Source organism: Oryzias melastigma, linkage group LG19 (assembly GCF_002922805.2).
Source record: "Oryzias melastigma strain HK-1 linkage group LG19, ASM292280v2, whole genome shotgun sequence".
Lineage (NCBI taxonomy): Eukaryota > Metazoa > Chordata > Actinopteri > Beloniformes > Adrianichthyidae > Oryzias > Oryzias melastigma.
The window spans coordinates 10,685,316-10,711,452 of record NC_050530.1 but is presented as its reverse complement, the minus strand read 5'-3'; the positions used below and the strand labels follow the sequence as shown (position 1 = coordinate 10,711,452).

The 26,137-nt window shown below is 41.7% G+C and overlaps 1 protein-coding gene across 25 annotated transcripts in view; it reads left to right on the top strand.

Annotated features, from left to right (window-relative positions):
- Positions 1-26,137, top strand: part of tcf7l2 (transcription factor 7 like 2) — an 87,896-nt gene that overhangs the window by 4,586 nt on the left and 57,173 nt on the right. The gene's annotated exons all lie outside the window — the stretch shown is intronic.

The following is a 26,137-nucleotide window of genomic DNA, read 5'->3' as shown; positions in this document are numbered from 1 at the left end:
TCGACTCAATAAACAGCCATAAAAAAAGTACAATCTGCTTTGGATTTGAGGAGTTAAGTTTGAGAAGGTGAAGAAGGAGAGAGGGGGGGTGGGAAACAAAGTTTGGCACCATTAAACTGAAATTGGGGTCTGCTAGACATTAGTGGTGTGCAGCACATTCTCGGAGCTTAATTAGTCCGAACTGTAATTGTTCATGGTCTGCCAATAGGAGTAATGCTCAGGAAAAGTGAAGTCGCACTAAATCGGCCCGGGGTTTTTAAAACAATAAATCACTCGCATATTTGTGCCGTGATTCAGATGGAGGCTCGACCTCTCCCATCTCGACATGTGGTAAATTGTAAAGTCAATGAATCGCAGATGTAGAGGGTGGTGGGGCGGCGGCGGCGGTGGTGGTGGGGACTCGGGGAAGAGAGACGGAGGGAGTACAGTAAGGTTTTGTTAGCGCCTGCTGAATGAATGGAAAAGATTTGTGCAGTAAATATTTATCGAGGAGATGCATATAATTTAATTTTTTTCTTCTCTTCCTCGCAGGGTTTAATTGTCTAATGCTGGTGATGGCAGGCTGAGCCGTGTGAGAGCTTAGGCGCCTGTCGATCTGTCACTCTGCTTGAAACACCACAGAGGAGGGGAAAAATCCGTTTGTGTGGTGGTGTGTTTTTAATCAGATTTTAAACTAGTGCAAAGGGAGTAGCAGCTCCCAGGTGGCAGGCAGAGCTAGGTTTGGGTGTAGCAGCTGCAGTCGAGTCTGGCTTGGAGCAGAACCTTTATATGAGAAGAAATCATGGACTTTAGGAGTTGTTTTTAATGTAATGGCGGCTAATCTGAGGTCAAATTTTGACATCAGAATGACAGATTATGACTGTTACCCATTCATTTTAACCACAATCTGTTTTGTTTTGTAATTAATAACAAAGTCAATACCCAAACTGTGAATAATTGCACTGATTAAATGGTGTTTGTAATAGAAATCATGAAATCGGTTCATATTTTTCTCAAATATACTTTTTTTCTCCCCTAAATATTTTATCAATTTCATCTCAGACATTCTTTCCTTTGTTTACATTAAAAAAAATATTGATTTAATTTTAATTATGTTAGTGAATTTGAAGTTTAATTTCAAAGAATGTAAGCTAATCTAATTTGTTGCAGATGCAGCAGATTGCCTGGTGGGGGCGATGTAGAGAGCAAACAAATGGTTTTTATAAACAGATGAAAAAGCAGAGTTGCTAACAAATAATAAAAGTTGAGACTTGGGAAAATAGTATGACTTGAAAATAAATGTATAAAATACTATAATTAACTTAAATACTTTGCCCTCGTTTATCGTCAGGGAAACATTGAAAAAATAATCCACGAGAGGTGAAATCCGCAAAGTAGAATTAAATGTTTTAAGGCTGTAAAACGTCTCATTCCACACTTTACTGTCTTGTTTAAACTCACGTTTAAACCTTCGTTAAAAATAAAAAAGTCCGGCATTAGAATGAAAACAAATTTAGGATCGTGATCAAATGTTTACTTATATTTGGAGTGCTGAACACTATTACAAAAGAAAAATATTCGCAGGATTGCACTAACAAAAATCAGCAAAAGAGCGAGGCTTCAAAACCGGGTTATAGAGAAAGCTCACTGTAGTTATTACTCGTTAAGGATAGCTAGCGTCAACTATCGTAGACAGACCAAATAAAGAATGCAAAGAAAAGTTCGTTTTGCGTCTAAATAATTGGATGACGGATGTTTTTAACAAATTAGAAAAATCGTCTTTTACTGGTAACGATGCTAGCAGATGCTTCTAACTTTATTTGAAGTAAGCAACTTTTTTCAGCCCCTTTAAAAATGTATTTATAAATGGATACATTTGAAAATATCCAAAAAATGCACTTAAATATAAATTCTAGAATTTTTTTCTTTCTAATTTTATTATTTTTTTCAACAGTTGGCAAAAATTAGTGTGTGCCTTTGAAATAATATTTATATTCTTTAAGTTTAGGTTTGATTGACAGTTACAAAGATGCAGCTAATAAACTGATAAAGTCAATGAATCTTATCACAGCATGGAGGAGATTGATTGACAAGGTCTCCAGCCAATCAGGACACAGAACACTGCTAAAAAAAAAAAAAGCATACAAAATTGCGCTAAAAAATCACGAAACAGCGTTACCGCGGAAGATGAATGACGTTGCGAGTCCATTTTCGTGAACAAAAGCTAGAATAAACTATCAATATTTGAAATGATAAAAAAAAGTTTGAACGTTCAAACTGACCTCTTAAAAAATGCAAAGAAAAAAGCTCATTTAAATAATTGATGGATATGTTGGAGATAATTGCTTTAAACACTAACGATGCTAGCAGATAATAATCGATATTAAGATGAATCTTAATTTAAACTTCATAAGGAAGATGGAATCTTTTGATTAAAAGTTACAAATTTGCACTAAATTAATCAATAAAATAAATCACATCATTGATAGATTAAGCGTTTTGGCTGAATTTGGAGTTCCTTACGTTTTTAATCAACATCATGTATGTGTTTTTCCTAAAATGTTAAAGAACAAAGCTTTACGTCTAAATGAGTCACACATGCTGAAGTAAATGTATATCTCAGTGCATTTAATTTCAGCTAGGAGAAGTGAGGGTAAAAATTCAGACGGAGGAACCCTCCTGGTGTGTGCGTTCCTTTGCTTGCCTCAAAAGGTTTCTGTAAGTTCACTCATAATGGGTCCAGAGTGCTCCAACAGCCAAATGAGTTCAGCAGCAGGAGCAGAGTGGGAGGGGGCAAGGAGAGAAGCGGGAAATATGTGCTGGGTGTGTGAGTGAAGGGGCGACGGTGGGAGGGGGGCCCGCAGGTCGGAGGCACAAAAGCCGTCTGAATAGAGCGCATAATTGCTGTTAATGCCAGGGCAATGAGAGCAGCGACAGTTCCTGGTTAGATGTCCAAACAATAGTGCCCCTGGGCTTCACATTTATCTTCAGCGTAAGAAAGCCAGGGAGAGGAAGGGGGAAAATGTGGAGAGCGTGGAGCCGGGGAGTTTCGGTTTTGCAGCCATGCTTGATGACCAAGCATGTGCTCACGTGTTTTTTTTTTTTTTTGCCTCTAAAACAAAACCCCCCTGACGGTCCTCCACCCCTCTTTTTCTTCCCTCATCGTCATCTTAAAATTAGCCTCAAAAGCTCCGGCTGAGCGAGTCGCTGTGACGCTGGAGGAATTCCGGCAGTCCTGGCCTCCTGTTTGGATAGCGTAGGATGTTTAGGAAGGGTCAGCCGCTAACATGTTTCAGTTATAAAGCGCCCCCCTTCTTCCACCTTTTTTTTTTCTCTCAGTATAAGTGAATCTGTGCGTGCGTGTGCATGCTTGTATACACCGTCAGTAGGTACCACACTGTCATCACAGCTCTTAATGATCACGTTGTGCTCGATAATGACTAGCTGTGCCAGTGTGCAGTGAACACCTGTGGTACACCAGACTTTTATGAATGTGGTAAAAAGCTTTGCAGCTTCAGACGAATCGCCTTCGTGTCTATATATTCTTTTAAAACCTCTTTTTTTCCCTTTAAGCAGTTTTAGAAATTTCAGATTTTTCTCTAACATTCTGTGGCATCCTGCTAGAGGTGTAAGGAGAAATCGATTTGACGATATATTGCAATATTTTGTTTGTTGATTTAAAATGCTGACAAGACGATATTTAATTAACTATTTATACTCCTCCTTCAGTGTTTTACTTTTGTTTTCCACCTAAACCTCTGACCGCTAGTTGGCAGCTGAACACACTGAGCTTCTTTGAGCAGCTCTACACCGTGACGAAAACAACAAGATCTTGCGAGAACCAGCTTACAGTATATGCCCAGTCAGCCTTGCGATTTTTTATTGGTATGAGAAATATACTACTTAGATTTTACTAGGGATGGGTACCAAAAAGTGATACGTTTGGATAAAGTCTTGGGATATATATATATATATATATATATATGTATATGTATATGTATTGTGTTGGGATATGTACAGTTCGCCAGAATCAATACACACCCCTACATCTGTGATACAAGCTGAAAATATTCTTCTTATCTTTTATTTTTTATCGCATCATATTTTTTTTTTCTACTGCAAGATGGGATAAATAAATATAGGATACACATCTGCATAGTTGCAAGCTCAATGCAATGTAGAATACATCTGGTGCGTTAAAAAAAGCAATGTCTTCCATTCCCAAAGCAGTCAAGGGAATTTCAGTATGCAGATAATCTGTTCCGAATGCTTTGGATGGGAAGGGGGGGACTTGCGTTTGCTAAATACATAATGGGGGGAGTTTAAGGTGATAAAACTCCATTCAATGTATTTTTAATCTGCTAATTAAACTTTTAATTGTAGCAGGATAAGCTCCAAGGAGTGCATTATGTGTGGGGTTCTGGAAAAGCGGAGGGAGTCCGCTAATGAGGTGATCGTTCGCTTGTTTGTCGTTTTTTTTTAAAGGTTGTGGGCACGTAGCTGCCTGCAAAAGGTGAGGGAGGTTTTGGAGTGCCAGCAGAAATAAATTCATCTACTAATCTGCGGATTATAGATGGATTTAAGCAAAAAAAAAGAAATGTTGGCAACGTAGAAATGCACAAGGCTAATAAAATGCAACCCCTTTACCCAGCAAGGCTACATTCTTTTTTTTTTTTTTATTCTCGTCTAGTTGATGAACCAATTCCTGTGGAAAACAGATTAAGAGAAAATTCCCATGTGAGCTCTTTAACCAGCTGTTAGAAACCTATTTACACACAATAATAACACGCCTCTTACAAAGCGACAGCTGTCAACTTGTGCACAGCACTAGATAACATTTCATGTGAACAGCTTGTCACATCCGCACGGCCTGTACCTAAATCACACAAGCACTGAATTGCATAACGATTGTGCCAGCGATGATGGATTGAGTCTTCATTGTGCTTCAAAATCCAGCATCAAGCGCAATAATTGTTCATAGCAACGGAGAAAGGATTCGATATTTGTTCGCGTCTGACAAAAAATTCAGTTGTCACCCCCTCTCCGGCCCCCCCTGATGCACTCATCATGCATTCATTCCTCTGCAGTGAGAAGACTTTATATGTATGTGTGTGTGAGAGGCAGCTGAGCTCAGGGTCAATTCTAAAAGTGAACAAATTGACTTTTGGAAGTGAATTGTCAATTGTCTCTCCCGCAACGGGGTCGGACTGAATGAAGTGTCTTGTTTGGACAACTGTCGGGAGGTGAGGCGGGTGGCCCTCCCCCGTGCGGCCCCCGAGGGACAGGCCCACGTCGAGAGTCAAACAAACGGAGAGCCACCAAATGAACTGGCAGACAAACAGATAGCCCAGAGAGAGAGAGAGTGAGCGTCTCCGCCGAGGCCCAAAACAATGCAATCTAGTTACCCTGAAATTGCTGTTTGATTGCAGTAATGACCTGCAGTTCCTCATTGCTGGCAGCTCCGATTGTGTCCAGCGCTGACGCGCAGACAGAGAGGAAGCAGGGATTGTGGGCTTCCTACGATAAAAACCAAGCCTGAACGACAGCTGATTTATGGGACCTCTGTGTTAAATATTAAATGCAAATTAGAGCAGCACATGTTCTCCTACTTCAGCTGGAGCACTTTGGCACTGGAAGGCTCAAGGAGGGTTTTCCTATGTGCTGCTTTTCATAAATGTGAGTTCTGGCTCCAAGCTGGATGGAATTCCTAATCCAGCAGCTTTCCCAGTGGCAGTCCTAGATTTCTGTTCTTAGTTTGGAGTAATCTGATACCTCCCAAAAATGGATTTCCAAAATGAAAAATCTTGGTTTCTGTACTGGACTTTGATAACTGGTGTGTATTCTCTGGTTTAAAGTTGTCTTTTGGTTTTGTCAAACCAAAGGTGAAGTTCAAACATTAGCTGTCATCCTCAAACGCTGCAGTGCAGTAATAATGAAAGAAGAGATTAGAAGCCATCATGGCCTGGCCCTCGTGTCTTGTGAAGGACGTCACTGTGCACTTTAGAATCAGGAGCCTTTTTATCTCCACTTTACTGCCTCCTTTATCTTTACTGCCTGCCACGCTTTGCATATTTCAAATATCAATAAAGATAAATTTCCAGCTTGGTCATTACAGGTAGAATTCAAGTGGGTAGGGTTTCAGTAAGAGCCCTTTAGGGATGGGAGGATTTCCTGTAAATACCTCTTCTGTTGGTAGGTCATCCTTGGAATATGTCACAGGGAAATGAAGTTGCGAGTGAAATCCAGTCAACAAATCCAGTTTTGCAGGTGCATGAACGGATGACCCTTGCCCTTGTGAGGCCGGTACCTGTCTCTGCGCCGGCATGCTGGCCTGTAGTGAGGATGCAGCAGCAGATGTAGGAATGCTGCGTGTTCTGTTTAAACAGCGGCTTGTCTCAGTGCGGGCTTGAAGGGCTGGAGGGAAGGAAGTTGCTGCATGTTTACATTGCTGAATTGTCTGTGGGATGTGCCCCCCCCTCTCTGAGAAACTAATGTACTTCTGTTCAAACATTCACAAGTGTGGCCATGACCCCCACTGATGCTGGCGTTCGCATCTCAGCCTCCACGCGGCCTCTCTCTGTCTGAATGTGTCTGTGAACAATGGAGGCACAGACTCTGCTTTCCTCCCTGCTGCGGGTGTTTGCTGCTTTAACCTGGAGGCTTGGATGGTAGATAAAAAAGTATTACAAGACTCTGTTCATTACACAAGAGACGGGGAAGACCTGCAAACCAACAGGCATCGCTCTTGCCGAGGTTTTGTCCAAGAAGGAGCCAGACGTCGACGCACGGCAGAGTTGTCAGGCTGATTGTAGTTTGAATTAGTCGTTGTGATCCAATGACAAATCTCTCACACTCTTTGCCATCAGAGCATAAAATGTATCCGGTGGATTGGCATGATCTTCATGAGTGTGTAAACCTGGCTTCAACAAGATGGATAAATGCAATTATTGGACAGACCTGGAGAGGAGAAAATCTATTTAAAGCCCGCAAAGCTAAGCAGGGGCCGTGGTTAATTCATTTGGCCAATTTACGGGTGATGTACGAGTGTCAGGGTACATTAGTCAGGCAGGGGAAAGGAGTAAGTGTGTGTTGGCTCACGAGATTGGGAGGATGTGTTTTTGTTTTTTTTTTTTAATAAAAGGGAGGGGGGGCTCTAAGTGAAGATGATCTTTGCTTGCAGAGGAGTCTCCTTGAGACCCGGTTTCTGCACTTGGCCCCCCACTCCACGCCACTTGGTGTCTCGGCGGACAAAAACCAATGGAGCCTGCTGGGGGAAATGACAAAAAGATGCACTGCATGCGTTGAGTGGGATTGCTTTGCAAATGAGGTGCGGAAACGTGGCTTTGCTCCGCTGGGCAGTAGAGTGAGGACCACAATGCTTGGCCATACCAAGAGCTCAATCAAGTCCTGTCAGCACCCCTCCCCAATCCCACCACTCATCCTACAAGTTAAATGATCGGGTTTTCCTTATGCAGCAGGTGTAGCCACTCTGTGACTGTCTGATTGTACTCAGAGTTTAGTTGTACTTTTTAGTCAAAAGTTAATTGCGTCATAAGTATACAACATTTATATCGGTGAAAGTTGTTACATTGTAATTGAAAAACCCACTGGCACTGTCATATGAGCTCCTTTTACTTCATTTTTGGCACCCTTCAGTTTCACAACACTCCAGCTTTGTTTGCTGATGCTCCTTGATTCTGTTTATCACCTCTCACGTTGCGTTGGCATTAGATGGCTTTACCCTGCCTTATCTGTTAAACAGTCTTTTGTCTTGGTGGAGCAAAACCACTCAACGGTTACACAAGCTGAGTGGTATGCAAAAACAGTGGTTAGAGCAAAGCAGGCCGAGTGAGAGGCGTTGAGGGAAGTTTTGGTTTACAGCTTCAAGCCGCAGCCTGAATCAGGGCAGGGTTTGCTGTCAGACACAGCGACGTCAGAGGTAAAGGCCTCGCTCAGTACCATGCAGATGTTTAAAGTGAGCTTTCTAAGTGGCTATGATCATGCTCTAGTGCCTCTTAGTTCAGTAGGTTTGGATCGCAGTCGTCGGCGGGGAAAGCACGTGTCACCTAGTCGTTAGGCAGCCGGCCCCAGGGATCTCAGGGTCAAAGTGAATGACTAAGATTATGGAAAACAGGTGCCAATGCTGCCTACCATGCCTTCCATACAGCAGCTGAGGACTGTCTCAGAGGCCTATAATCAAGTTTGGGCCATTTGCAAACAGAGTCATTGAGTATTATTTGACAAAGGGATTGATAAAGATAAGGTTTTGTACATTCTTGGGCCCTACTTTTGCTATTTGGACCTTTGTTTGGAAACGGTGCATTTAGCAAACATGTTGTTTTCATTTATTTTTTGGCTTTTGAAAGTAAAATTGATGGAATTATATGATAAATATACATTGTGGACATTGTGGAGATGTACAAGAATCTAGCATACATTCCATAGATATACATTGAAGAATCGAGCGTTACAAAGCATACGGCTAGAAGTTACTGTTGGTACTAGATCTAGCAGCAATATAACATGTAGTCTTTTGGCTACAGGATGCATGTCATAACTTCTTGAGATGTTAATTCTTTCCAATTCTAATAATCTGAATACATTTGATTGGGTTTCTGTTTCAGTTTTAAAAAATTGGTTGTGCAGGTTCAAGAATGATAGATACTCCAAGGGAAAAAAAATCCCTTTCTTTCAGTAAAGCCCCTTCTCTTCAGGGTAACTTTTTTTCTAGATGTGCCTAGGAGCCATTAGGGCAACTTCTGTGTTCTAGGCTGATGCTCTTTTCTAACCATTTTCTTTAGGATCACAATTCCAGAAAACACTCCATACTGCACTGCTAATATACAGATATGTGAAGTGTTTCTCTCTGTGCACTTCTTCCAACTGTTTCACTCGCTCTAAACCCCCCCACGGGAGAACAACTGCTGTCCACCATGTATAGGCCGAAGGAATGCCTTACTCTGAATCAGAACAGGGGGAAAAAAATTATGAGTTTTCTCCATGTTCCTGTGGATCATTTTACACGAGTCAACGTGCCTCCCAAATTTTTTCTGTTAGTGGAAAGCCCCAAATCGTCAGTTTCAAATTTTTGCACAAAATGAAACCAACAAGTTCATGCTATTGCATCATGAGTTTTAAACAAATAGCATTGTACCGTTTTGAGTTGTTTGTTATTATGATGCATGCAAGTCCAAACTAGTGCCACATGTATCTTCCTTTTTAAAGTTCAGTTTAAGCAATGAGTTTATAGTTGGGATTTGTTTGATGTGCATAAGTCCAGTTAAAGGACTTTAGTTGTTGGTATTCAGCACTCTGGTTATATCTGTATCTCAGAAAAAAAAAAAATACAGTGAGGCCGAGCAGAACTCTAACCTGAATTTCAGAAGAATCTTGTGTTTTGGCACCAGTTCAGTTACTGGAGCCTAATGGTCAATGATCGAGAAGCTGTAAAAAGTTGACCTCTAATTGTTTGCAGAAGTCATAATGCAGGAGGACTTCTGAAGCATTTACGGGGAATCGGTGTCAAGGTTTTCTTTTCCTAACATGGGTCAACGTTGTATTAAGCAACCAATCTTTCTAAATTTCTGATACAGTTGCAATTTTGTTCTTGATGCTTTAACCCAAGTTGCCTGGCAGGTGGTGCATCTGCCCCTCTCTCTCACCACTGCCTCAGCGCTCTGCCTCCTGCCTGTACCGCAAATCCAGTTTCTCTTTTTCAGCGTACCATTTTTTCGCAAATAACATTAGTAATCATTCAATTGGGCATAAAGTAATTGAGAGACGGCCTGCTTGCCATCTGTCTGGTGAGATTACTTCTGTGTAATTAAACGTGTGACCTTGTGGCCATGGAGGGAGGTGCCAGTGGGTAGCCACTGCCAAAAGAGCCAGGCTGTCTTATTTGAAGTTGGGGGAGGCTGCCTCCGAGGTAGTGGTGGTGGGGGTGTTGTACGGCTTTAAAAGTTTAGCCCAGCTGCTAAAGATAGTGCAGGCTGATGTGAGTTAAGCTTAAGTGGCGGTCTTTACATGGACGTGTCCTGTGTGTGCACTCAAACATATAGCATTGAGCCCAAGTCAAAGCCCACGCAGCCAAGCCGCGCTCAATTTGGCCATTCCAGTGGAGGCCTGCCGAAGTCGGCGTGATCCCTGTGTGCATACTGTGTAGCCAAGAGAAGACGGAGTGGCAGAGGTCAAAGAGTGTGTGTTTGTTTGTGCTGGTGGGGTCATGATAGGCTGAATGGAGGCTGCTGTTTTAACTCTGATTTTATGTGTGGTTTTGTTTGGACTCTTGACGTTTGGTTTCCCCTGGACACTCTCCAGAGACTACAAGGCCTGCTTCTGCTCAGCTCTCTTGTAAGGCTGACGTGAAGGGCCCTGCAAAGCGCTCTGATTGGATTTCAGCGCTGATCTGGTGGTTTTGTGTTGTTAACAGGACATTAAAGACGGAGGTAATGGGGAGATAACAAGTCCTTCTGCCAGTACCTTCACTGGGATCTGTGGTTTGGGTTTTTAAGTTTTATCTTCATCAGCATCCACTGATTTCAGAAGAGGAACTAACCCCCTTTAGTACGCTGATGACATACAGGTCACACGCAACTGAAAGAAAGACATCAGTATGGGTTAGTCAGCGCAGCCCAAACGTCATGTTGCAATACTTCCTTCCAGAGCTCTAAAAGAAACCCCAAACTTGTTTCCCAACACAAAAATAACAATTGTAATTACAATGGTTGTGCGCCGGTGCAGCCACAGCATGGCACATGGGTCCTGGATGAGGTGGCACTGGTCACATGGGATGGGTACAAGCTCTGGGCCAGCCTCTGAGGAAATTACAGGGTTGTGTGGAGAGATGGGGACAGAATCCGTCCGCTAACCCCTGTGACAGTGGGATGATGGGAAGCCATCAAGCTTGTTTCTGTTTCATTCCTAATCTCTGGCGATAATTGGATTCAAAATTAAGAAATACCTTTATTTTTCCACCAATTTAATCTTTGATGTTTTAAAATCTGTATATTGTATAATCTTTTTTCTGTGCAGCTATCTCTTGTCTTTCTTGCTTTTATTACTACCTCTCTTGACCCAGCAATCCTCCCCTTCTCTCTTCTCCCTCTCAGTATGTGCTCTGATTACCTCTCCAAACTGGCAATAAGTTGATTGCTTTACAGAGATGATGTAAGCCCCTGCCCTAGGGTACATCAGGTTGGATTTCTCCTGCTTTATCTTGTAAAGCCTAAATTAACAGCTGGTTTGGTTGGAGTTCTCCTGGATCTGACTAAAGGATTAGGCCTGGTTCTCATGCGAGTCAATCCGGTTTGATTTATTGCAGGTCTATCAAAAAAGATCAATGGTAGTCCTTTTGAAAGTAAATCCTTAATCGCTCTTTGCACTTACGTGTCATCATTGCGAATTTTTTTCCTGCCTTCCATCTCTCCCTTGCTCCTTTCTAACATTTCTCACTGCCTAATTTCTATTCTGTCCTCACACCGCTGTCTTGTCTGTTTTTATTTTATTTTTTTCCAGCTCCTTTGCTCCACCAAACTCTGGTAGAAATCTACTCTTGTTAGTTTTTTTTTCCACCACAATTTTTATGTTCTCATTAGTTTCTCTCTGGCTCGAGTCAGCCATGAACTCAACTTTAACATTCAAAACAATAGAAATAAGAGCATCCAGTCTCTTGTCTAAAAACAGGTCTTTGTTGTCTTTTACCTACATTGACTGTAGAACAGTGCAGGTAAAACTATAGGGTTTATTCAGACCGGACACATTTGGTTCGCTTGGAGCTTCTTTCCCCCAATAATCTGGAACAAGTTTAAAGTCTCAATGTATCTAAGCGGACCCTGGTCTGGGACCAGGAACCGCTCTTGGACCCATCTTTCAAGGTGGTCTTGGTTTATTCCAACCAATAACTGCCTTGCCGCATGCATCCACAAGCAATAAAAAGAGTTGTACCTGACTTTGATCCACACTTTTAAAATTGGTCAGGGAAATATCAAGAGATCTTTAGTCACATGGTTTTCTTTACAAGCATTTACAATGTCCGGTTGACGCCCATCTGAGTGCAGACCAAATACTCGTTTCAGGACTCAATCTGGACCGAATTACGTAAACTCTGTCTGGAGCCATGGACTAGTCCAGTCTGAATACCCCCAAAAAATCAATGAGGGCAGATACAATATATTGCATGCATGTACTGACTTGTTTGGGATTTCCAATTCTTTGTTTGCGAAACTGAGCATAAATATAGTTTTCATTGGTCTATACATTGGGTTTTCTTAAAGTCACTAATACATGAAAGCTGCTTCAGCTTTCACCTGTAGATGACATTTACTTTAGTTTCACTTCCATTCTCTTTGGTTTAGTTACAGCTGTCTTATAGAACCAACCCACTCAAGCTCTTAAATTGTTCTGGGTTCATTTCCCTTTTGGTTTCTTATTGTCTTACTGCTTTAGTTGAACATGGACCTATTTATCTCTCTTTAGTTCAATAACACTCTGACCGAAAAAATGTCACCACGTTGACCTAAAGTAAATAAACAGGAGCCTCTTGTTGCAAAAGTACAACAACAATTGATGTGTAACTTGAACTGTAGCAGTAAACAGCCTCTCATGTTTAAAACACCTGATGAGAGATCCTCCTTGTGGTGTGGAAAAAATGTCACCGTTTCAAATAGGTTTGAGGTGACCTGGAAGACCTGTCCTTGTGTCTCCTCTTGTCATGGTTTGTTTCCTCTTGTTATCTTCTTTTCTCCATCGCTCAATCCGATGATTCAATGGGAGTTTTTATCTTGAGGCGTGCAACAAACATCACCGACAGATAGACGAGGCGGATTGACAAACAGCTCTGGTGGTGTCACTGATCTGAATGCTTCTTCTTCTTGACACAAACGTTCATCGTGAACGTTTTGCATGTCAACTAGTGCTGAGGAGTGAGTGACAGATTTAGGCGTGTCCTCCTGGCGTGCTAGGTGAGCTTGTTGAGTTGGCATACCAGGGGGATGGAGGTATGGGAGAGGGAGGGGTCTGGGTGTGTGTATGTCTGTGAGAGAGGGTGAGATCGACGGGATACGTGGGAAGGAAGGGCTTGCTGTCAGCCAGCTGGACCTCTTAATCCCACTGCCTTGGGGAAAGGGTGTGCAAGTGTGTGTGTGTGGATTGTGTTTATCTCATAGAGGTTTGTCAATTTTAGCACACCTCTACTCTGCTCTTTGGCCCAGCTGAGCCCACGGTGTTTGTGTGTCTCTAGTCTAGAGAGACGCAACCAGAGTTTCGTGTGTGCTAGCTTTACTGTAGACTTCATTTTAGCAGCACTCCATATTTATGTGAAGACGACACGGTCCCTCGCCCTCTTGATGTTGGAGGGGAGCTGGGGTTGGTACAAGAGGGAGGGGGGTAGGAATTTGTGTTTGAAGGGAATCTGCAAGGGCAACAAACACTGGCAGAATCCCCTGCTCCTCGTCCCATTCCCCGCCTTCGCGCCCAGCCCTCCAAGAAGTGTCAAGTGTGTGTTTATCCAAAACTTGTGTGTGCTCACCTTCCTCACCTCTCTGCATCACTCTGCAAACAGGCCAGCTGACTGGATCAGCCTCTTGTCAGTCATTAGACACAAAACATGCCATTTAGCTGCATTCCATGCTACTTCCCCCCTGCATCTCTCTTTTTTTTTTGTCTCTATCTCTGCCCGACTCCCTCTCTTTTGGCGTAGACTTTTGCATATATAACAGGCTGGCAGGGTAAGAGCTTGGGACTTCCCCACGCCACACTCCAAGCCTTTGATCCTTTGCTTTGGAGGTAACATCAAAAGGAGAGGCATAGAAAGGCAGCTACTACTGTGAAGTTCAATGTTCAACTTGATGGCTTGGCTGAGGGCTTTTTTTTTTTTCCTCTCTTCTCCTCCCCCATCCCTCACCTCCCTCCTCTCGTTGCTCCCTCAATCCCTTCGCTGCATCCCTCAGCTGACAAATGCACACAGTTTGTAGGCAAGAGTCCCCCCCCCCTTCCCCCCCTTCTTTTTCTGACCTCACCTCCTGACATAAAACAAGATCTCACCCCCATAAAAAACCTAGGTGTACCAATACTACGCACAAATTCAGACATGTCTTTTTGTTTGACGGTGAGGGAAAGTGTGCAAATCCGAGCGCCAAACCTTTCTATTTCTGTGTGGATAACAGGCAACAGACTGTGTTGCAGCTTGTTGCATCAATGCAGCACCGAACCAGGCAGCTTGCAGCAGAGGTAGATAAGTTTCAACAGGCGAAAGGGAGCCATGCTTTATAATTTTTTTCCCCCTCCCACTTTGTGTAAATCCATCCTAAACAGAGTGATCCCTGTATTTTGTCCAAGTATTATTTGGAAAGGGGATGCTGTTAGTCTTATTGGTGGTTTTTTTCTTCATAGCGAGTTGTAATCGCTTGGGTTATAGTGGTTACTAGACCATCAGAAGGAAATTGCCCCAATCACTTCATCCACGATTGGAATTTTACACCTATAGTACAATCGTATGCTCCATATAACCAATACTTATTTGGCACGATAAAAATATGCGATGGTGGAGCAAACTCAATCCAGAAAATTACTGCTTCCACATCCAAGATTTTAGTGACAAGGATGCTGTTGCTGCATTCTAAATACAACAGGGTTTGGACATTATTTCATTCTTACTCAGTGCCAAAAAAATAAAGAAAAACACAATATTTTCACAGCATATTTACTTTTTTTGCAACTACAACGTGGCTTGTTGCTTTATTTGATTAAGATATGGAGCAGGTTGCATATCATTACAAATGAAGTTTATAGCTATTGGTATAGGACTGGAAATCACTGTGTACCTCACAATATGATGCAATACACGATTACATGGTTCACGATACTGATGATATCGCGATACTGCGGTAATTGGTAAAAATCACCTCTAGTAACTCACATTATATACTGTAGAACAGGGGTATTCAAATCCAGGCCTCGAGGGCCGGTGTCCTACATGTTTTCCAACCAACCTTCCATTGAAGCTCCTTATTGGCTAAACATACCTGATCCTGAAAATTAGCAGCCAATAAGGAGCTTCAATGGAAGGTTGGTTGGAAAACATGTAGGACACCGGCCCTCGAGGCCTGGATTTGAATACCCCTGCTGTAGAAGAACAAATTTTTTTGAAAATATATTCCCATTTATTTTTCAGCTTGAACACAATCAGAATAAACCACTTGTGTTTTATTTTGTGCAACAAATAATAGACACTTTAGTGTAACATTGCTAAAATCAGTAATACTATGTCTGTGACGAGCATGGACACCAACTGAATTTGAATTATCTGTAAAATTCAGTGTTAGCAATAGTAAACATGGTGGCAATACTAAATGCAAAATTGTTGTAAACAACAGAACAAAAAGAAAATAATTGAAGTGCCTGGCAGACACATTGGTTCTTGTTCCAAAGGAACATCTCACCAAAGGATGACAAATATAACGTTTACAACCTCTTCAAGCGAAACCAAAAGATCGATACTTGGTGAGACCTAGATAACTTATAGCTTTCTGTTTGTCGAATATTGAGAAACTTGTAGGAAATTGAAAAATCAAAGGCTAAATCCTAAACTAGGTTATGAAATAATAAAAAAATTGAAACAAAAGCTCTCTTCTGTCATATTTAGCAGCTGAAGGTATAGATAGTGAATCTGGCATTGGAATTTGACAATTCAATAGAATAATTTTGTAATCCATCCTTCTCTGTTTTTGTAAAGTAGCTGTAAACGCATTGGGCTTGAATAGGTAGCATCTCATAGGAGTTTTTGAATACACTCTTAACTGAAGAAAAAACAAGTTTTGAGTTTTAAAAAGCATTCTCTACACTGTGGCCCTGTGGGAATAGCAGAGTTGCTATTTGATCTTAGGCATAATCACAAACCAGCTGTATCAGGAAGGGTATCCAGTAAAAATCTTAATGTTTAACCATCATGCAATTCAGTGTGCTGTGGTAAGCCCTTAAAACAACCACCCAAACGACTAATAAAAGACGAAACTCTGCTTATTTTCAGACGAAGAGATGCACTTCTTTTGCAATTTCTCGCTGCTTTTGTTGGCGTTTTCTATAAGTTTGCAATGGCATGACAACGGTTGCTTTTAATGAACGCCTCGGTTCAGTTTCTCAAAAAAGACCTTAAGTTAAGGAAGTGTCAGATGAAGCCATGTGTTCCACGTCAAAGCTGCACTTTTCTGAGGGTTATAAACTGTACCTAATGACAAAGACGATGATGGGATCTAGAAAGCTGAGGTGCTCCTCTAAATGTTTTTTTTATCCTTTATGAGCTTCCCTCTCTGACTGTGCCAATTAGCAAAGGCGTGTGGCCTGCTTTTTCTTCTGCTCCTCTCTTTTTGTCCTTCCACAACTGTCTTTCTAGACAGATGCTCTCTCTATCATGCCCCCGCAGACACACACGGCCGTGCACGGCAGCAAGCACACATTTCGAGTATCATTAGCTTAGTGTGCTGGGAGGCGTGCGAGCCGGGGCTCTCTCCTGCCTTATCTCCATGTCAATCACAGCGTGTGTGTGAACATCAGTTGTAATGATCTCCATCCAGCCTGTCGGTGCGTGTTAGCGCCCGGCTTCCCTCGCCCCCGGAGCAAGCCGTTCCCTAGCTAATAGATGCAAAATTAAGCTGATCAATAGATGGCCTTGGCTCATTATTGACATGTTATCGCGGCGTGGGATTTTTGTCCTGGCATTTTCGTACAGACCTAGCCAGAGATGCAAGCAAAGGGGAGGGAAAAAGTTAGCATCTTCTCCAAATGGTATGGGCCAGTTCATTTCAGTTCTGGGATGATATTACATTAAACTAATTTATTCCCACTCAATTTATTTCTTGTTATGCGAGTTGCTAAAGCCTCTCCTGGAACTGTAAGCATCGACTTGGTGGTAGGAAATGAGATGGAGGTTTTTGCAAAACGGTATATTAAAGATTCATCAATAATTGGCATGTGTGCTGATGTTTGTGTTGCAATGGAGGAGGGTGGAGGGGCTCTTATGGCCGGATCACCACGTGATTGAGCTAAGTGGTAATTAACCATGAGAGATATCGGTGTGTGTGTCTGCTTTTTGAGCCCATGGTTGTAGCTTTGCGAGTGATCGTGAAGATGTGTGTGCGTTTAAGGGGAGGGTGGAGTTGCTAAGGATAAGGATGCAAACGCCGACAGAGATGATTTACCAAATTGAGAACGCTGGGTTACCTACGAAGAGGTTGGAAGGGGCGAGTAGAGTACAGTCGTACCTGACCTTCCTCTGCTCTTATCACCCATCATCATCATCACCTATCAGCATCACCCATTTTAATGAGCTCCAATAATAAAAACCCAATTACTAATTTAAGCTCCAGAGGTATCTTGATGTGTATATTTATTTCCTTTATCCATACAACCAGATTAAATATTATATTGATTACATTAAATTATTGTAAAGCTTGTCAAAACAGTATAAATTTGTTAAAGCTGTTGAACGACCCTACAAACTCATTACCTGAAACTATATTTATTCCTAAAACCTTAGAACACTAGATATCATGAATATGAAAGCTCAACTGCTTCAAGGTGCATGTGCAAATGTGACTTGGACACAAAACAAAGTGTTTGTTTCAGGTGATTAGTTGCTTGTTAGTGTGTTTTGTCGTGCATTCTCGTGCAGTGCTTTTAGATTGATGAATTTGCGTGGGTGGAATAGTGCGATCGTTTGTTGTGGTTTTTGGAGAATATCCCAAGTCTTTTTGAAGCCTGAGAGTGCACACATTCTTTTTTTTTTTTCTCTGAGGCATGTTTCATCGCTTCCTCATATCCAGTCCACCATTTAACTAATTCATAGTGAACTCTTGCAGAACAAAACCAGACACCCAACATCAAGGGCAGCGCTCGGCTCTCTTCTAGCACAATACCAAATACAGCACTCTACCAGCCTAACGTGGGTGCTGCAATTGGATTGTATTCTCCCCTCAGCGGAGCTCAGCTGCAGGTCATTGCTTTAACTTTTCATTCCATGCCATAAGATGCCTCCTGCAAACAAAGGTACGGTTGGAGTGAGTGTATCAGTTGCCCAATCTCTTCTCCTTCTACCCTTTCGTGGCCTGACCTTGCGTAAAGTACTCAGACACACCTTAGCCTGTACACAAACCTGATTCATAATTATACTAGTCCACAAGTATTCTGGTGCTTTCTAACTTTAGCCCGCAAGCTCAGTTTTTTAACTGATTTCCACAGTTCCAGTCATCTTAAAATTATTTCTTTCAATGATTAGAATCTAATATTACACATAAGTTACAATTGTTGGGAAATTTTCAAACTGTATAGATGTGAGTGATAATTGGGAAATGAAGCTGCACAAAAATAATTCTTTGAAAATTGGCTTACATTTCAGCAGAGAGGTGTAAAAACCTTTCCAAAACCAGTAACACCGGCTTTTTTTTTTTTTTTTTTTTTTAATATCTTATTACATCCACAAGTGACAGTGCAGGAATTTTTTTTAGCAGGTTGCTTTGAGAGAACACTCAAAAACAAAATTACAAATGGAGTTCTAAAATGAGATCTAAAGTCACAGTTTTAAAATTAACCCCCCCCAAAAATTCCTGTTGAATGCGTAAAATGTTACGCTTGAATTACGCTACTTGCTTAAACAGTTGAAGACTTACGGTGTCAAAAGAATGTCAACACTGGAGTTAAACCTCTGGTGTTAAAGGGTTAATGACCTTTCAGTTGGCACGTACACAAAATTCTTGCTTGGAGTGTCTACTTGGAACCAAATAATACAAAGATAGACAATAAATCATAAAAAGATGATGAAAGATTGCTTAATTCACAGCAGTGGAAAAAATGCAGACATAACAGTGAATGTTGTTTTGTGGAACTGCAGAAAACACCTGAGAGAAGTGGCATTGTGCTGCATCTCTTGATGCTAAAGATGCCAGGCTTTCTGATCATTAGCAAGGCTGACAGAAGACCAGTCATCTCCTGCTGGCCCTCACCCTCACCGTCTCTATTTATAGAACAGCCAGGAGAAACTTGTATTGACACGGGACAGTGGCAAAGGGAGAGTGGGTGCAAAAGTCAGATATGGAACACTGTTTACTTTCTAAGGCTAGTTTTGGAATGTGGTCATGTCAACATCACACTTTCTTTGAGAGGCTTACAAATCCACATAGGTGTGTAAGTTCTTGCTAGTATCTGAAACATTATTAATCAAATCTGGAAAAATGATTTTGAAACCTCCCTTCATAATGTCTTTAATTGGTCAATTTATAATTTAACGTCTTGGTTTAATCATTATCGGAGCTATTGTAACCTTGTGTTTTGTCATCCTCACAATGGAACTTGTGGCTAAGAGGACTATGAATTTGTGGTCACTGGAAGCTGAGAAAGCAGCTGTGTTGCTTCAAGACCACAAACTGAAATCCATTAATGTCAAAGCCATTAGTGAGTGTTTGGCAATAAATAGAGGACATCGGTGTGGAGAACACCATTCCTGTTAACAGGGTGAGCTTGTTTCCCAGTGAAAAAACAAAACAGAAGCTTTCTTAAGTATAAAAATGCTAAATATTTCTAGAAAAATGTAGAAACAAAATCAAATATGGGAAAGAAACCAGAACTGCGACGATACTCCAATAGTGCGGAAGAAATTGGGATAATAAACTAACCACCACCAAAATTTAAAAGGTTCTTAGCGGGAGCACCACAAGGTTTTGTACTCTCACCACTCTTCTTTTTTTTTTTTTTTTTTTTTATTTTTTTTGTTAAGGCTGATGACTAATCAAAAGTTTACCTGGGCACTACTTTGTCTTAAATTACATCAATGACGCCATGAAAAGAAGGGAACATGCTGTACTCCTTGATGAGGCTTTGGATCTTTACTTTTTGCGGTATGATGTTGCAAATTTCTGTGGCGGAGAGCAATATGTTCTTTGTGGTCACGTCGTAGGGCAGCAGCATCCGAGCCAGTGTCTCAAAAGAAACGCTAACAAACTTATCAAAGCAGCCGGTGAAATGCCTGTGGTGGGAATGGCGCTGGAGTACATGCAGCATGTTGTTGGAAAAATGAAGACATTCAAAACACTATGGACAAATATGGACACATTTTGTTTGGTTGTTTACTTCTTGAAGGAATGTTTAAAGAAGCCACGACTCTGCTCATGTGACTTCTTTTGGTTAAAATCTGTTTATATTTAATTCAGTTTATCAACAAAATGCTAGTTTTCAACTGATTTGGACTCAAGTCGAGGTTGTCTCATGTCTTTTCTGCTTGTACCATGGCAATTTAGTTTCATTTAAAAAAAAAGGCCCAATATTATTGAAATCAATTAAAATATGTCAACCTGGCTCTATATTTTCTTAGCTTTTGCTGTAGAAAAGTTGTTGCCTTATGCATTGTGCAATCCTTTAACGTTTTAGTCTATCAGCTGGTGTTTGAACGGCATATTTACCCACACCTACTAACTAAATAGTGTCAGAGTGGAGTTTTACTGATCATATATAGGTGTGTTTTAAGAGTGTACTTTTTAAGCTCAGTCTTTTTCAAATTAACTACTTAGAAAACCCCAAAAAGAAATAATATTTCTAGGAGTGTGTATTGGCAAGAGTCTGGTGATACAATACGAATCGCAATACATGTGTATTGATACAATACGTATCCCAAAATAACGCATTACAGTACCAGACAATATTTCACTATATAATATAATATAATATAATAATATAATATTTCCTTTAAATTAGGACTGAATAATTATCTGAATATGAAAACATTTTACAAGCACTGCAGCTGTATGTCATAAACAAGTTGATTTTACCCAAACAGATGGTGGTTTTCTTTTGGTAATATTTAATATTTTAGGAAATATTAAGTGTCAAACAAAAGTAAGACTTAATTACATGTTTGCTTATAAATATTGAATTAAATTTCGCCTTCTCAGTATTTTACATCAACACAAGTACCGCCAAATAACGTATCATGATATTTTACGGAATCAATATTTTCTTACACGCCTAAAAAAAAAATACTATTTTATTTCTACTATTTGGATTTGAAGCATCGTGCTATCCTGAGAATTTATTGCTGTTTTGTATGGTATGGTGACACGTGCTTTCGCCTACAAACTTGTTTAAAAAGGTGATCAAAGACTGAGTTTGTTGAAAAGGAAAGAAAGGCCATGTTTTGTGCACCCAGTGGAAGGAAAAGCCTTATTTGAAAACTTTAGGTTGAGTTTTTTAGAAAGAAAAAAAAATTGACAGAGAAAAGGAGTTTGGGCTTGAAATGGAAATTGTTGAGAGAGGTTGGTAGTAGGTGAGGAAGGGGGGAGGTTTATGATCAGGTCGGGTGCCCCCAGTGCTGTCAGGGCTGGTAGATCCCCCAAGCGGTTCTGGCTTTGGAGTAAATATGGGCTCAGTGGACCCTTTCCCGCCCCCGGGCACGCAAACCCCAGGCCTTCCCACATTTCACTTTTATTTTCCTGGTTGCAAAATGCCTCTGGCTATCAGCGCAGGTGGGGTGCTTTTTTTCCTTTAATATTTACTCATAAAATGTGCATTAGTAGAACCAAAGCAGCCATGATGGGCCCTCTAGTGTTGGATAACTTTTTCTCAATTTTATCAAGAAACTCTTGCACTGTTTCGCCCTCTCCTACAAAGATGTACAATTTTAGCTTTAAAAACAAACTGAGATTTTTTTTTTTGTTTTTTTTTTTCAATTATTAGTGTCAGGATTTTTTGTTTCCCCAATTGGAGTAAATAATTCGTCAGCATAAGCGTTTCCTTCTTTTTCTCCACCTGTGACCAAAAAAATAAAATAAATAAAATTTGTAACAGATCAAGACAATATGTTCTGATCTCATTTTTAAAGAGGATAAAATTGTAGTTAAACTGGATGGGCTAATCCTTTAAGCTCTGTGCAGTTGACATGCCAATCTTTGAATAGAGTCCTCTTACTAGCCTTGATCATTTCCAGATTTAAATAAAGCTCTTTATAGTAGCAGTTTGATTGGGAGTAATCTGCAAGCTGTCAATCCTATCTCTGAGCATGCTCCCACAGCAGAGCCAATCACCCCTAAGGAATACTCAAACGGTGGTGTGCATTGTTGCTCAGGTGTGAATCAGACTGAAAGCATGTACAAGTATGTTAGAGGAGTGATGAAAGGGGTCACCGCGAATGCACTTTCATTGTCTGCATTCATGCCTGTGCAGCGCCATGTCATGTGTGGGATAGGAGGCAGCCGCAGATGGCCAGAAGATCCCGCATGTCTCTTTAGTACAGCACCCAGCATCCATATGCTGACTGTAACCCAAAGCTGCTATCTGTCTGTCTCTTCGTGTCAGCCGGCCCCCTGTGCTCACATTGCTCACATGTCTGAAATCCTCCGCGGAGCCTCGGCGGTCCCCGCCGTTTGTCTCGTGGTTGCCCGCTGGAAGGGAGACCAGTGTATGTGAGCCATATTGGCACATAAGGAGCTCAGTTTGTTTGATTGGTCTCAAGCCCTCTGCTCTTAATCCAAAACAAAACGAACAAGCCGTGCTGTGGCTGCCGCTCTGGCTGCCAGGCGGCTTGTGATAAACACATCAGATGGGGGGGTTTGATGGAAAGATGCTGGTTGTTGAGTGAAATGGACAAAACAATGTAGTCCTGTTCTGTCATTTACTTAAAAACACATTTGAGGGAGTCGCGCTTCTTTTTTTCACCAAACTGGCTCCACTATGTTTTCACTGGGACCTTCATTGTGGATCTAGACTTGAGCCAAATTTAGCATCTTCAGCACCAATAATGAAAACATAGATGAGTGTAAACAAGGGACACCACAAATCCTGGTTTAAAACTGAACCTTGTTTTAAACCACTGAACCGACTTTGTTGGGAAAGTGAATTGTTGCATCCCCACTGCATACCAGTATGTTGGCATTTAAGTGTCAAACACGTGTTGGCTAAATTTAAGAAGGATTCATTGTTTTATTACATCACACCAGGCTTAGTCTAAGCCATTGACTGAGTGACCCCCTGGCGTTCCAAAGAATAACCCTTCCTCCTATGATACCTTAACACACTCTTGCTAATCCTATTTATTTGTGTTTTTCTTTATTGAATGTTATAAACTGGCCAATCAGATTCCTCAAAAGTACGTGGGCTCACTTTGAAATGTTTGATTGGCGTGTCGAGCCTGCTTTCAAGCGGTGGAGATGTGTACTTTCCTACTAGCTCACTCCTGATTGGTGAGAGTGGTTGCTATAGAAGAGTTGAGTTGTAGCATCCACAAAAAAATGTGACTAAATTGACTAAATTTTGTTGGAACAGGAAGTAATAGATGGATGATGTCACAGTCACTTGTTCCAGTTCTCTATACAGTCAATGGAATAAGCCAACTAAAATATATTTCATCATTTCATTTGCATATTAGCTAATAAAAAAAAAAAGTTTTTTTTACTCTTTTGTTGTTGTGATAATGATATATTGAACCAAAACAAAATGTGACCTAAAAATTGAGGTTTTAACGGAATCATGGGCAAAGTGTAGTGACATTGTGTATCGGGACATTGTTTATCGTGAAATCATGTATCGTGACATCGTGTACGTGAATTCATGTATCGTGATATCGTGTATCTTGACGTTGTGTATGGTGACATTGTGCATCGTGACATTGTGTATTATGACATCGTGTATCTTGATATTGCCAGTGTAAACTTTTAAAAAAGTACATTTTTTACACTCAAGGAGTAAAGACCTAACTGAATCAACTGCAGATGAAATAATCAATGTAGAAGTTCATTATAACTCCTAAACCTTTCTGACGACCCCTCCCCCATTGCACTTGGGAAAGCAGTCGATGACAGGGAAATCGGGACGGGGAGGCTGAGTTCATCCCCTCTGTAAGGATTTATGGGACTCCCTTGTCTTTCACTTCATTAGAGACAATTGAGTCATTCAGCTCCCATTGTGGGGCTGCCCATGCGAGGAGGGGCGCGGGGCAGGGGAACAGAACAACTTTGGGTGGGAAGGCTGAAAGGGGAAAAAGGAGAAGCTTTGCAGCCACTGGGTGGCTCTTTTTGGGTGGGGGTCTGTCATGGGGGGGGGGGCTGGTTAGTGTTTATCTGTGGAAAGGAGGGAGGAGGAGGGGGGTAGCAGGAGAGACAGAGGAGAGGAGAGAGTTATCCTGGAACTCCGGAGCAATTTGTCACTTTGGAATGGCTCTTGAGTTACATGGGGGGCCCCCTCATAGCAGGAGAGTTTTCAGGTTGCAGAGTAGGGAACGAGGAGGGGCTTGGTGCAGCAGGGAGGGGTCGGAGGTCACGGCCTACTCGAGCCCAGGCGGTGCGTACGTTAGCTGTGCAGACGGATGGGTGGGGGGGGCGAAGAGGCAGGAGGCCAAGAGGAGGTGGGGGGTTGGAAAGCCTGTTGCTCGCCAATGCGCCGTTCCTCGGCATGCCTGTAAAACCTGCGGGGGAGATTAGTGTGTGAGAACATTTGCAGAAGTGGAGCCACTTGTCAGGGTGGGCGCTAAAAGGCCCCCTCTGTCCAAAGTTGTTCAGTGTCCCACTCCTCCGTTGGCACAATTGGGATGTCCCCCTTCGGTGCCCCCCCTCTCCCTGCTTAGAATGTCCTATACTGGCTGCAGCTGTGTTTGAATGTGCGAGCATGCATGCGCATGTCATGGCAGAGCTTTCCCATGTCTCCATTCACAATCCATCTTTCTCCTGCGCTGCCCTGCCTTCCAGCCCCTCCGGCTCCGGTGGCTGTTGTCTTAAATTACCCTATAGATGACAGCAGTCCTGTCACTCTCCTCCTCTTTTACTTGTTGCAGCTCCACCCTCCTGTCCTACGCGTGGTAGTTAATATCCACTGTGGGTAAAGGGGTTCGTAAAAACCAACAGCACCTCAACTCTGAAGCTTTTATGGCCCGTGCTTCTTTTTTTTTCCATTCTGAAGACATACAAACGAGCATAAACAAACTCAGCTGTAAAAGCCGTCTTTGAGTCATAAATGAGCATTTGCGGTTAAGAAGGACCAGGCAGGAGTTTTTTTTTTTTTTTTTTTTTTTAATGCAGTGAACGGGCTGTAACTGAGGACATGGAGTCAATAACTCCCTCCAGCGTCAACCACAGGCAGGCACCCCACAGTGAACTCTTCGCTAATTACGCCTGATTTAGACACCGTCTCAGGAAGGGTCGAGACACACTCACTTCTTCCCCCAGCTCCGACACACACGCATACATGCATGCGCAAAGAGACTGTCAGGCATGCATTTAAGCCAGCGCAGCGGTCACCTATGCCAGAAAACCCACACAAATGGAATCCTCTGCACTTGTGTCACCAGCAGATAATTAAGCCTCGTTTCTGCCGGACTCCACTCTGTGAGGAACTGGTAATTATTTATTAAACAGCAAACTTTTGTAAGTGCCACCATGTGATCCCGAGTTCAATAATTATGTTGGGGTGATTATGGAAACGCAGCAGAAACTGCTGGGGTCATTATTGCAAAGAAAAAATTCAGTCGGTCCCGAAACGTTATTTAAGATGATGGGAAGAGAAGAAAGACCCCCTTTGCATTTTTTTTTTTTTTCTGATCATGTCGAAGGTTTGTATCCAAATGGCATTAGAGATGCAGCTCCAAGTTCAGGTGCACTCATCGCAGCTCTTCAGGTCTAATAAAGCCGAGCGCAATATCTTGACAATTTTTAATGAGCGTCTGTGGCGCCAAGGTTACAACACGGGCCCGTTTTCCTTCTTTGCATTAATTATCCAAAAAAACCCTGTGATTGCTCCTTCATCTCGTCTCCTGAGACAGACCTGGAAAGACCATCGACTTCCTTAAAAGATCTTTCTTTTATTTAGTTTTCGTACATATCAAATTCCTCTTTGCATGTTGCTTTTTTAGAACGCCACACATGCTTTTACACTTTGTAAACAGTCACCGTGACCTTCTTACCCCAAACTATGTGACTGTGACACTGATAAGCAAAGTTGAGCTCCCTCGACACCAGGAAGTCAGCTGTAAATAATCAATAGAATTCGTCAAATCTTCAAATACTTTAATGTCATATGATGATATAAATATGATCCAAAATAGCTTTTTTTTTTTTGGGATTGGCTTTTTTCCAGTGCTTGTCATCAAATAACTTCACCCGGTTTATTACTTGGGCAGATGTTTTTCGTGACC